The sequence below is a fragment of the Motacilla alba genome, chromosome 2 (assembly GCF_015832195.1).
Source record: "Motacilla alba alba isolate MOTALB_02 chromosome 2, Motacilla_alba_V1.0_pri, whole genome shotgun sequence".
Taxonomy (NCBI): domain Eukaryota; kingdom Metazoa; phylum Chordata; class Aves; order Passeriformes; family Motacillidae; genus Motacilla; species Motacilla alba.
In genome coordinates, this window is record NC_052017.1 from 35,055,900 (window position 1) to 35,068,006 (window position 12,107).

Consider the following 12,107-nt stretch of genomic DNA (forward strand, 5'->3'; position numbering starts at 1 on the left):
TTAAACTGGAGTTAATTGGAAGGAAAATAATCCCAAAGGGTACCCAGGCTAAAATCCCTTCCAGGGGCCCAACCCTAGTGCCCGGCTCTTCCAAGATTCCCCCAAGATCTGGCTTTAGGCACAGAGACGACAGCCAAGAACAAACTTGTTACCATCTGCAGTTTCCTCAAATGAGTTAAATCCAACAGCACACTTTTCCAAGACAGCTTCTTTGTTCACAGACTGAGAGACCCCGTTGTGTAGGATGCTGTGTTAAAGCATAATCTGGTCCCAAAGGAATAAGAATTTAAATTTTCAGAAGCGTCTCTATATTTTTGAAGATGTTAACTCATACTATTAATAATAAATCTTCTGTATCTTCCTGCCGAGTAGGCTGGAAGGCTGCAGCAGAATTTTCACGACACAGAACAGATACAGGTGCCAGGATTGTTTGCAAGGTTCTTCTTAACTTGAACCTAAGTTACAGACAGACCAGCCTGAGGGCTGAATGCATTACTCAGTTTCTAAGTACCTGCACAGTGACCTTTCTTAGAGTCCATGACCTTTGGTAATACTATTGTGATATTTATTTACAGCAATTGTAATTTTGTGTTACAAATTGAGAAAAAGGTGAAAGTCATTAACTTTTTGAAAATTTGCATATTATAAAAATACTAAATATATTTTTAAATATCTAATTGATTTTGTGCAATTACTCAAAAGATTGCTCCTGCATTTATTAGTCCCTCAGTCTTACAGACTGATAACAAATAATCTAATAATGTCGCTTACATTGTTATAGGCATAAATGAGCCATAAAGGATTACATCCCTTAGTATTGTATTTTTCATGGTATTTTTTATTCACTTCTTATTATGCTATTAGGTGAAAACTGGGATTTTTACAGTCTCTTTTTTATCACTTAATGTAATAATTACAAAAAAAATTAACTGCAGCTCCAAAAGAAAATCAACTGGTACTTTGATGTATCAAGAGTTCAAGATGGACAACATCAGATATTTATATCTGAGTACAAGCACTTGGGAAGCTGCTTCTGTCAATCACCCTTTTTACATCTAGTTTGGGATTACTGAACAAACCAAAAGTGGTCAAAAGCTATAGCGAAATCAAAGTGTTGGATGCAAACATGTCCTACAGAGACAACAGGTCATTGCATTAGTGTCGTCTTCTTTAGCTTTCCCTCTTATTAGCATACACTGCTTGCTTAGAAATCAAGAGCCAAGCAGTAAACAGAGTTTAATAATCAAAATATTTCAAGCAGGCAGACTCATAGAATTCATCATGTCAATTAAAAAGTAAGTCTTTGCAGTAAATTTCACATGTTGTGACATGTTGTCATGTAAACCCTTGGCTTTCAGTTGTCTTACCTAGTTTGTGTATGTTTCATACTTAACAAAAACTTATCATCTGTGGTGCCAAGAGCTGCCTTCACTTACAAATCAGTCAACAAACCACAGAGCCTGGAAGACCACTCAGTCTGGCTGAGCACCAATGCTCCCTGAGCCCATACAGTCCAGCTGATGGATCCCTGGCTGCCACAGCAAGCTCCAGGACAGTGGCAAAGGCCACCTCTTCAGGGCAGTTTGCTGTTGATTCCTTTGCTTGCAGAAGCAAAGGAAACATTAATTTCCTAGTGCAGCAACCCGTGGTCAGTCTGTGGTGTCTGCACAGATTTGTACACGCACAAGCCCAGGAACAGAGCCTGGTGCTGACGCTAAGGAAATAACTTTGAGTTGTGCGGTTTCGGCTCCAGCTCCTGCTGTTGGAACAACCTTCTGTGTGCAGCCCGTGACAGAACTCTTAAGATTCTCTAGTGCCAAGAACAACTCTTAAATCAGCAACGAGAGGAAAGGGTGAAACAAAATAGGTCTTGACACTGGAAAAGAACTCGATAAGCAAAATAAGAACAATGAGACCATAATTTGCTAATTACAATAAGATGTCCATCTTGTCTATAAAATACACAATTTTGGCAGTTTCATTGAAGATTAGATGTAACATGATGCTCAGACTTGGCAGATAGTGGTGATTCCATTTTGAGGAGTTTCCAAGGTTTCTGAATTTGCTTTCAGTGAGACCCACCATTTCCTTTGTTCTCTGGAACAGAGCTGGCATGCTCACACAAGCAGTGATCAGAGACATCCCCGGGCCAGGCAGCCCATGGCAAGGTGCTGGGCTCTGCTTCCTTGTTGCCCATCATAAGAAACAACCTTTTCCTCTGGGCTGTCTTGCTTTCAATATGCTGGCAAATTTCAATGAAAATTTGTTTTCCTGGATTTTTACTGCTAGCTCTTGTGAACATGTCTACAACAAATACATGGCAGCAAAAACTGCAGACTCAGCAAAATGAGGAAAATCAGTATTTGATTTTCAACACAGAGAAAGAATAAAGAGGCAAATGGGAAGAGGAGAATTTAATTTCAGTTCCCAAGTACCTCCATCTATTTCCTTCTATGGCACTGGAGGACTGCAGAACAACCCAGCTGGGCTACCACAATAACAGAAGCCTCAGGTTTATGTTGCAAGTCCTGGTTCCTAATGACATGCCTGACAGGGAAAGGCTTTTTTACATTTTCATGTGTAGAACTGAACATATCTGCTTCCTAAAGTGGGAGTAGTGAAAATGAGGATGAGGATGGCTCATGAAATGACTGTCAACCTCAGAGGCAGAATTAAAGAAGGTACATAAAACAAATAATTGACAATCTCTGATAGGAGTTCAAAGTTAGGCCACTTTGTTTATCACCAAATGTTGCTGTGTTTAGTAGCAATTAATTACAGAAAGGGTTTTGAAGTTTGTGATGTAATTTTTTTAAAAACCTAAGTCTTTATTCTCAGACCTAGGCCTCTGTAACATTATCAGATTTCATGCAGTTCATGTTGATGTTGTGTTGATTTAAATGAAGTTACAGCTATTGGCAGAAACAGCTTAAATAAGAAGGTCCATTTTCAAACATCCCTCATTTTACTTTGAATGAGAAACTGTGTTAGAGTGAAAAGCATAAAAACATTAATCAAAAGGCAGGAAGTTTAAAAAAAGGAGATGCAGATGTCTATAAACATGATGTGCTGTCTGAAAGACTACAGATCCTAAAGTGACCTCGTGAATTTGAGAAACTTGGTGATTTTTGAGTATACTGGATTTAAAGACAACATGCCAAGGCAGAGACACGTGACTTCTAATCTTTTGGATTCACTTCTGATGCCTTTCCTTCAGTCTGCTTAACATTAACACTAAAACATGCTGTCCCCCACACTGGGTTTCAGGGACCAGATACTCAGGTCCAGCTTGTGAAAATGTTCTAGTCTCAAATTAATAGGTATGTTATGTCTCCATTCTTTATTGGTTTTAGGACCTCTAGTGGCAGAAAAAAAAAGGCATTTGTAGAGAAGGTCATCTGGAAAGCTCTTAACATGAAAGCAAGTATGGCCAGTATGGCCATGAACTCCAATCAGTAAGAAATGAATGTGAAAATGCCATTTATTTAAAATTCTGGATTTTCTCCAGGAAGAATTCTCTCATCTTCTTTCTCTTTATCTACAGCATACTGCAAAAAGAATAAACTGAAACAGATCTCTCCACTTGTGAAGGGAATCATGCTTTTGTGCTAACCAAGGAACATCATGGTACACTGATTTAAAAAAAAAAAAAGCTCCACTTTCTCCCCTCCAGCACCCAAAAAAACATCTTACTATTCTTCTGTGCATAAGGTCCAAATACAGGGCTCCTACTGCCTAACTTAATGAAAGACTGAAGTCTGCTCGGAAAATGTCCAGGACATAAAATACATTCAAAGCTACTGGTAACTGTTATTTCATGCCTGTCAGAAATCTTTTTAGCAAACAGATACTCTCAATTATTGATATTTCATTATGGAGTTTCAAGGTGACTCTTGATGACAGGTAAAACCACAAATTTTCTGCTTCTCAGTAGGAAGACTGATAAACATTGGAAATGTACAGCACACGATGAAAATCTGTCCCTCCAGATAACTCCCATTTTGACTCTAGACAACAAAAAAAGTTGGGTTTTGTTTGCACCCTTTTGCCAGATCATTGCAGCTGTGCCAGTACTGTTAAAATCCCTCACCTTTGTGGATCTAGGATTTGTCACGATAAACAGAAGAGAATATTAAGCTGCAAAAAGGGCAAGAACAATTTATACTTGCTCCTACACTAGGTCTCATCAGTGCAACTCTATTATTAAAAATGTTTAAAACAAACCTGCAAAATAAATAGCAATATTAGTAAACCCCCTACATGTGGAAAAATTCTACAGCCATCAAGAACACAGGAGAGGCATATCCTTTTTTTTTTTTTTCCCCTTGGTTTTGGCAATAAAAAGACAGTCCTAATGGAGAACACAGGAGAACAAGTACCAGCAGAACTGGCAAGATGGAGGAGGTATGTCTCAGACAGTGAGAATGTGCAGGTGGTCATTTGTTCCACCGAGACCAAGATTTCTCTTTTTCTGGCTGCACATGTCAGAGAGATGCACAAATCTGTAACTGAGGTTTTGTCCCTGCCCTATTTAAGAGGCTCATCTCATTTACTATGGACAGTCTTGGAAATGTCATTTCTTGGCAGTCACGAGCAATGAATTACAATATGCTGCATCTGGAGGAAAATGCAAGAAAGAATCTGCACAGTAAAGACTCGGAAAGTGCAAGAATGAGCAAAAGTAAACAGTATTTCATATTGATAAAAAACATTTGAGAAGTTTAAAATAAGACAGTCACCTCAGTAAGAAAGCAGACTAATAAAACTGAGTAGTTTCAGATTTTGTGGATGTAGTTCCCAGTGTGGATATAGCTCCTCAAATCTCACCAAGGGGTTTTGCTCCCAAGTTAGTGTTGGGCAACTGCTCAGGAACATCAAGAACATGTGTAACACAGCAGGGGAGTGTTCAGGCACATCCAGTTGTGGGGATCACAGCCTGACCTTATCAAGCAAGGTCACCTTATGGTGACAGAGGCTAATTCTAATCAGGTATCTTACATCTGAAGGATATTGTAATAGAGATTGTACAGCTGCTGAATTAAAATGAATAGAAATAATTAATTTTAATTGTAATGTAAAGAAGAAAAGAAAAGATAGAATAAGATTCATTATGCATTGAGTAACATCCCCTGAAAAATTTGGAGGAACCAAAAGTACCCAAGGTTGGCGTTAAGTGCCACCCCAGGTGGCAGGATAGTGTAGGGTGAGAAATACTGTGAGATTCATATTGACTTCTTCAGAATACAATTAATCATTTCATAAATGCTGAAATGCTTCAATTGACACTCTGTGACCAAACTGATTTTTATTAATAAAAAATTGCTTCCCCTCTCTCCTACCTATTTTTCAGTTCCGCAAGAGATAAAAAAATAAACAAAATGGGAACTGTATCTGACCAAGAGCTGTCCTAGAATGTGTCTTGAAGCATTTCAAACATGGCTTTGGTGAGGAAAATGTCATGCTCTTAGAAATCATGGTTTTGTCTGTGCTTCTGCCTCTCCCTGCCATTAACAGCCTCAGACATGAATGACACTGAAATGCACTTGCTCAGTCTGGTTTTTTTGGCTGACACAGTGAAGCAGCATTCGGACTGAGGCTGAAACATTTATGAGAGAGAGAGTCATGAAGGGCAGAAAACCCAGAGATATATTATTTACTGCACATGGTCTTTATTCTCTCTTCATGGGTAATTCATTTGAATTCTGCTCTTCTGTTGGGTGAAGTGAATCTGAAGTAACATCCCTGAAGCAGCCTGTGTTACTCCAGATTTACACAGCTGTGCTGGATGGCAGGATCTGCCTCGGAGCATTTCATATTAGCTGTGTCTCAGAGGGTGCTCTCTGCCTAGGGCTCAGGATATTCCCAGCCAGCTTAATTTTCACAAGCTGCCCTTGCAAGGCAAGCTGCAAATGTATTTACAGATTGAGCACAATAATTTCTTACTCCTCAGGTTGGTTAACCTGTCAGAAATGGATCTGTTTCTTCAGACTTCTATTTTTGCAGGTGCCTCTGCTATAAAGGCCTCAGCCACACAAAAATGAACTAGACAAAATGTGCAGACGCTTTATTTGGCATGGAAAGAACCCAAGGACACAGCCCTGCTACGGCTGCAAAAATTAAAAAGAATATAGGGAACTTGGCCTTCCTCAGTGGAAACTTGACATTTGGGTGGCCCTGCTGCAGCCTGTGTGGGGTTGGCAGTCATTGTCTCTGAATGAAGAGGCTGACTTAACCTGGATCTCTATCAAATCCTCCCTCTGAAAGACTGTGCATTTGGCAGAGGTACTGACAGAAATCCGCTGTCTGAGAAAGCACAGTTGAATCCTGTTAGGCACAATATCTTGAGAAGGGGGTCCATTAGTTTAAAACACTGAGAAAATTTAACTGTGGTTGTTTGGGCATTTATTCTGGTTGCTGATTTATTTGAATTCTCCTTCAGTTACAAAAATCCCAAACCTGAAAAAAAATATCCAGGGGGAAAAGAAAAAAGGATCTAAAGATTTGCAAGAATCAGAGTATGTTTTAGGGGGCAGATTAAATTCTTCCAGTGTGCATCTTCTATACATCACCCCCCACCTGTGTATGCACAGGAGATAACCAAGCAGTCCTGAGTACTGGGATACTTGTGAGGTTTTCCAAGAAACAAATTCTGAGGTTAGTGCCTGAACAAAAAGCTGGGGTGGGAAAAAAATCCTTCCTCTTGTAAGTAGAAGGAAATGGATCCAGAATCATTGCATCCCCCTCAGGCTGCCCCACTACCCTCGGTTCAGTGTGCACAGAGGAAATCCACACAGGAAAAGCTTGGGCATCAGCTCTCTCTGCTGCTCACCCTTGCTTCCACAGCAAAATCCCACCTCTAGGTTGCTAAGCAGTTTGTGGTGAAGATGTGGGGCCACAGAAGCATATTTTGATGCCCAAGGCATGGTGGCAGTTTGGTGTGCCATCACCTGCTCTCTCCTGGGCCTTGTGTCAAGGGATATTAAAAATACAACCTTCATTCCAGTTCAAAGCACAGCTTGAACTTTACGAACCATCCCTGGCAAGGACCATGTTTCTCTGCTTGCCATGTCCTTTTCACAGTGCTGTGAGGGATTGCATTTGCTTGTCACTGTCCCACGGTGCACCATCCCCGGGTTTGGGAATTTTGATGTTTGTCTCAAGAAATGTATTAAGTTCCCAACTCCGCAGCTTTTATTTGCCCAAGGAAAGCTCATAGGCTCTGACCTCAGGCTGTTTGCAAAGCCTGTCAAAACCCATTTGTCTAGGAGATTGCAGCAGCAAATATCACAGTTAAGGCTAAAAGGCAATTCTATGCCAAGCTCATTCTAGGTCACTAACTTCCTAAGGGTATTCTTCCAAGAAATAGCTTCATCTTGAGTAGTTCTGCAAGAGGAGAGAGACTGTGAGTTATAGTTAACCCCTTCGTCACAAGGAAAAGCAAGAACCCTCTCACATTTAGCATTCAACGTTTATTCAGGCTAAGATTTCCCCCCTTAGGGCCAATACTAGGAAATAAAGTTACAAGGAAATAGATTTGAATGAAAGAAAATATTCTTTGCCCTTTCAAAAGCACACTATTTTATATGTGCATCTTGGGCAGTATCCCCACTTCTTTTAGGAAAGTAAATGCAGTGTATTCAAAACAAAAAGAAATCTCATATTGAAAAACTGCATCAACTCAAATAAAAGGCTTCACTGCCCAGAAAACTCAGATACCCCTCAGGAAAGCCACTGTAGCAAAGACAAGAAAATGTAAGAGGCACACAAATGCAGCTTTTGAAGGAAGAGATGAAGTCATGTAAGAAGTGCAGTAGGGCTAAATACAATGAACATGCAAGGGAAGTAACACGTTACAAAATTAAACAAATAAAGCCAGCTAAATGATGGGAGGAGTGGAGATAAACCACTCTTGGACAGTCCTACCAAAGTGCATAGAGTTTGCACACCTTCATCAGCTGCTGTTAGGAGGTTGTGGGAGGGACTAGCAGGAAAGCTACCTGAATCCATGGTACCTTAGATCACCTCATCTTCTAAAAACCACCTAGGCCACGAGGAAGAGACAGGAGGATAAAGACACCGTTATTCTAAGGCTTAGATTCTAAAAACTTATTTCCTTAACTAAACATAAGTTCTAAGATAATGTCAGCCCAGGGCTCACCAAATGTCAAAAAACAACATCATGTTAGGATTTTTTGGAAAACAGAGAGCAGAATAGAGAACAAATATCGCTATGCAAATGTATGCATAATACATCCATGTCTAGAATTGTGCACAGTTCTTATTTCCCTTTCAAAAATGGTGCAGAAAAATAAGAAAAAAAATCTTAACAGTCCTCAGTAGGCTAGAGAGCTGAAAGCAGAAAACTGTCTCTTCCTATCCAAAAGGTGTCTTTAAATGAAGCCCAGTGCACTGGGTTCAAAAGAAACAGAGCGACATGTCTCTTCATAAGGCACACTTCACTTGGGCAATTCCTTTCCATGGGATGCAATGGATTTTGTGATGTGGATTCAGAAAGTGATTAGACAAATTTATGGAAACATACATACTGTTCATGGTATTTAACAACAATGCATCAGTCTCAAGAAGTCCATGACTTTCAAATTGTGTGGGAGGGTTGTAGGAAGTATTCCCAAATGCTTGCCCTGGTCATGGACTCTTCAGTAGCTGCTGGGCAGTGCTCAGGATCAGATGGGACCAAGAAAACCTTTGGTCTGCCCTGGGACAGTCAGTCCTGCTCTGATGCACTGACATACTTTGTTGCCACAGCTCAGCTCAGTTTCCAGGACAGGAGCTTTCCTCACTGGCTCTGAAATGACCCTCTCACAAGTTCTGCAAGAAAGGGACTGTGAGACTGACAGGTGTTTTGTCTGGATTTCTGCCTCAGGACTGTTTACATATCTAAATTCAAAATCTGGTTCTAGCTAAGGGATGTATGCCAGAATCCATCAATGTGGGAACACCTGTGCAGTGCACTGGGGGCCACAGAAGCCTCTGTAAAATATAAAAGTCAAATGTGTTCTACCCGAATGAGTGAAAAAGAAAAGTAGGATAAGTAGGGGCTCATATTTTATCTACTTTTTTTTTTTTGTAATTAAATTAACAATAACCTTAAAACTCATTACAGGCTACCAAATCAGTTCTAATCCATTATAGTGATAAAAATGATAAATTTATGCTGCAGTCTTCCTATTGTCTAAAACCAAATACCTTAAGATGGTATTGCATTGCATAGGTACACAATTTGCATGGAAAGAATCAACAACAGACCTATTAAAAGAGACAAGCAGAAATAAAAACTGTTAAATAATATCTTTTTCAAGATATTTGGAAAAGGAAAAAAACCCTCCCTTGAAAATAGTAATTTTTTTCTAGGCAGTGTGAAATACTCATTGATACTAAAAGTATACCAGAAATTTGTATTTTGTGTAAACACCACAGGACGACATACATAAAGACCGTGCTAAGAAGTGGTGTAGCTATTATAGTGTTCCCTTTTACTTGAAGTACTGAATGTGTCAAAAAGTTGTCTTCTGACTTCGTCAGAAGGACAACTGAGACCAAAATAAAACCATTTGCCATGGAGCAAGAAAGAGCCTGAACAGGTCACAGAAGTGACTTATTGCCAGCTCCTGTTGATTTTACCCTTAGTCTAGATAGTTGGATCTTTCCTCAAAGCAACAGCTTCAATATTCAAACAAGAAGATAAAGATCTCTGTTTTGACATAAAAATAAAAAATTACCACCACTAGATGGGGCAGCTCTGCTCTGACCTTCGCAGGCCACCCTGCCTTCAGAGCGGGCTTCTCTTGGCTGCCTACCCTCTCTGACAGGGGCATGGCAGTGACTTTCCACATGACAAGAAACCTGTGCTGGACTGGTGAGCTGCCAAAAATTTTGGAGAGGTGGCCTGGTGTGCAAACAGCTCAAAATGGTGACAGCAAGGGGTGGGAAGGAGTGATGATGGGTCACTTACGGTGGGAAGGTTGGTCAACCCTTTTGGTTGGTCCCTTTTGACCCACTTCCTCCCTGACCACAGGTGACACTGTGACAGCTGCTTTCCCTCTTGGCACAGCTTCTGTCAGTTGCTGCCTGTGTCACTCAACAGGTTTGACCAGTTTCAGGGCTGGTGAGCCCAGCATCTTCACAGGATCCTCCCTGTCTCCTCCATGCAAAGGAGAGACATTAAGAAATTAGCATTTTAAGTTACCATGAAGTAGAATCAAAGCAATCCACATGGAACTGCTAGGAGAAAATTCATGGCAAGCTTTGATTACTGCACCAAATACCTTGATAAACCCTGTTTTAAAAAACATTTCAAGAAGTTTTCAGTGTAACAAATAGCTGTCTCTACAGTTAGCATGATCTGAGCGTTAAATTGGAATAGAAGAGATGGAGATGGAACATGCAGAAACTGCTTGTCTTTGTGACAATACCTAGTTGTCAGTTCACTAACTTACATGAAATTTTGCCAGTTTATTTGCAATTAATGAGTATCTGCTTCTTAGTAAAAAGACTTGGTTATCTATGTAATGATCTTTAATTCTGTCACTCTGCAAGGAACACCTGTTTGTTTGGGTTTTTTTGACGGGTGCTGAGAATCATAATTAAAAACTGTGATGGAGAGAAGATATGTCAAGGTACTTAGAAAGGGTCTTTTGGGACACTAGGGCTTCCCTGATATATGGACAATGAAACAAATGCAACAGCAAAATTAGTGGCCTAATGACCTCAGCTCTTGGAAGCTCTGTGTCACAGACTTCTAGAGCAACTATTCAAAACTAATCATGTACATCACTGATATACAGGCACAATGAGCCAAAAGTAAGTGACCCCCTCAGCGAGTTTCTTTGAAATGCAAACAAGAATCTGACAGATCAGGGAGGCTAAGCCTCTTTAGTTTAATGAAGAGCAAATTATCTACCATTTCTTCCCACAAAATTGTGGCCACAGAGTGTATTGCTTGTTCTCAGTGTTACACAAGAGTTCAGAGGTGTTCAACAGTATGAGAAATTTCACAGCTTGAGTATCTAAAACTGCCCATAAATTGTTTCACCCTCTCTGGTCTCTACCAAGTATGAATTATTCCATTAACATTCACGTGATGCTGTTTTCACCACACTGGCCTCCTCTGTACAGACCCACAGACCTAATCAAACGCATAATCAATCAATCTGCTTGTCAGATACAAGCAGCAAACAAGACTTCTTTGTGTCTTACACAATTGCCTTTTGAGAAAAAAGTGAGCTACTGGTTTGTAAGAGCATGTAATAACAAGTAATGCGTCAGGGGCCAGAGCCTGTGGCGCTGTGAGGAAACCTTGTGACTGAATTCCTGACAAGGGACATTTCTGATGGGTTACTCAGACTGCCCTGACTGGTGTTCTGGAATGACACAGTATGAAAGAATATTCTTAAAAGATGACTGCAATCACTGGAATCAGAAGCTTCTTACAAGTTAACAAAAGACAAAAGTGGGCAACCCTTTGGCTTTTAGCATTGCTGAACTTTGATGAAGGATGAACTCTTGCTGCAGAACTCCTCTCTGCAGAGCAGAAGGGAAAACAACAGAATAGCTCAACAGTTTTTAAATGTCTCTCAGATTCTCAAAGGGCAACAAAAAGAGAGAAATAACGATACTCATCCTTGTTTTGCCTCCTTTTTGGAGGGGATGTCAACTACTGTCTTGAGATCCTGCAATGAGACAAGAGTTGAAAGTAATTTAAGTGGACAACTGTGGCCACATCCTTTTCTAACAGTCAGCCTCAACATCTTTCTGTTGTTATGCTGTAAAACAACCTCCAGAAAGGCAAACATGATTTGCATAAGTACACAATAAAAACCGCATAGGTATGCAAACACACTTTGTTAAAGCTTTGATACATACACTATGTGATCAAGTAATTTAAATGTGCATGTAAATTGCATTCCACAACTTGGACCCTATTCACACCAGGTAAGAAACCTCAAGACCTGACAGTCCCAACTGCTGTAATGAACGAATTAATTCTGCTAAAATTACTTGTTAAAGCCATTACCTGTATTTCAGATGAGTGGAAAACACTAGTAAGAATCAATTAAAAACTTGTTACATGCCATGTTTGCTTGGCA